This window comes from Triticum aestivum, chromosome 7A (genome assembly GCF_018294505.1).
Source record: "Triticum aestivum cultivar Chinese Spring chromosome 7A, IWGSC CS RefSeq v2.1, whole genome shotgun sequence".
NCBI classification, from domain to species: Eukaryota; Viridiplantae; Streptophyta; class Magnoliopsida; order Poales; family Poaceae; genus Triticum; species Triticum aestivum.
The window spans coordinates 431982108-431983783 of NC_057812.1; positions in this window are offsets into that span (position 1 = coordinate 431982108).

Genomic DNA, 1676 nt, shown 5'->3' on the forward strand with positions numbered 1-1676 from the left:
TTTGTTTCTGTTTTCTTTTAGTTACACATTAATTTTAGTTTAGTAAAATATGACAATAGCCCCTAAAGTAATGTTTCAGAATAACCCACTGTCATGAAAAGTTTTTACCCCAAATTAAGATAGTTTAGAAATTTATAAAATACCAAAGGCATTTATATAATTGATTTTGCTACTGTTTAAATCATTTTAGAGTATTTGAACATTTTATAAAAGTGTAGTTCCTCCGCCATAATTACCTATGCATTATTTGGCTCACTCCGAACATTTTAGTTTTAATATTTGAAAACTTTTATTGTTTGCCTTTAATTAAAATTTGAATTTTGAATCGTTTCGAACTAACGTGAGTTTATTAACAAAAATCGAGGTGACATGGCACCACTAGTAGAGGGTTACAGTGGCTTAATTATCCGGGCGTCACAGTCGGGTGTGGTGTTTTTCCTAACAAGAACAAGTTCATCACTCTTCATGAGATTTAACTAAAGGAAAGCCTTGGTGTAGTGGTAAAGCTACTGTCTTGTGACCATGAGGTTACGGGTTCAAGTTTTAAAAACAGTCACTTACAGAATGTAGGTAAAGATTGTGTACGATGAACCAAAAATGATCAGACCCTGCGCAAGCAGGAACTACATGCATCAGGTTGCTTTTTTCCCCATGAGATTTAAACCAAAGAGCGAAATAAACAGACAAATATGAATACAAGAGAATCGTTTTTTTTGTGGGTACATGAGATGAGATCAATCAGTTAAGATCCTAAGCATATTAAGGTACATGTTTATCTACTGGAATGCAGATGTCTTGAACGTATTTCATCATTATGTACAGTTCAGCCACTCCACTCCTACCTAGCAAATAAATTGGTAATCGGGTATTAGCTAGTTGCCACTTTATCATCTAGTATGAGGCTACGAGCATGCACATGCACAAGAGAAAATATTCCTACTTGCTTAAATCTATGAAATTTAACAAGCAAGATTATATGTCAAAATTTACATTTCTGAAATTTGCTTACTTGCCGTCAATCTCTGTTGGAAAAGGCGGCACTTAGGCACGCTTAGGCGCTAGGTGACAGTCTTTTAACCTTGCTTTCAACTACTTGATGTTCATTTGCAACACAAGTACAATTTGGTGGACTTTTCTATAAAAGTAAGCACCCACTCCGCCTTGTGCCTAGCTAGATCGTTTCCTCGAACAAGAGTACTTTCATCGTGGGCCGCAACGTCCATGATAATTTTTTGTTGGTTCAACTGACGACCAAGCTTCTCCATAAACACAAGGCTCCGAGAGTGCTCCTCAAGTTAGACATCGCCCACGCCTTCAACTTGGTATCCTGGCCCTTCCTCCTAGAGACTCTCAAACTCCTTGGATTCGACAATTTCTGGTGCAAGTGTGTTTCAATCCTACTCTCCACAACATTGATTAGGGTGCTCGTCAATGGTCACCCTGTGCCACTATCCCCCACGCATGTGGCTTACAGCAGGGAAATCCTCTGTCCCCATGCTATTCACCATGGTGATCGACGTGCTCAACTCCCTTCTCCAGCACGCAGTCCAGGTTGGAGTCCTTCGGCTCCTCACCACACACCTTGCCGCTTCGAGCATCTCTCTCTTTGCAGATGATGTGGTAATTTTCTGGCATCCAAATCCTTCGGAGGCTTGGACAATAAAGAAGGCGGGAAT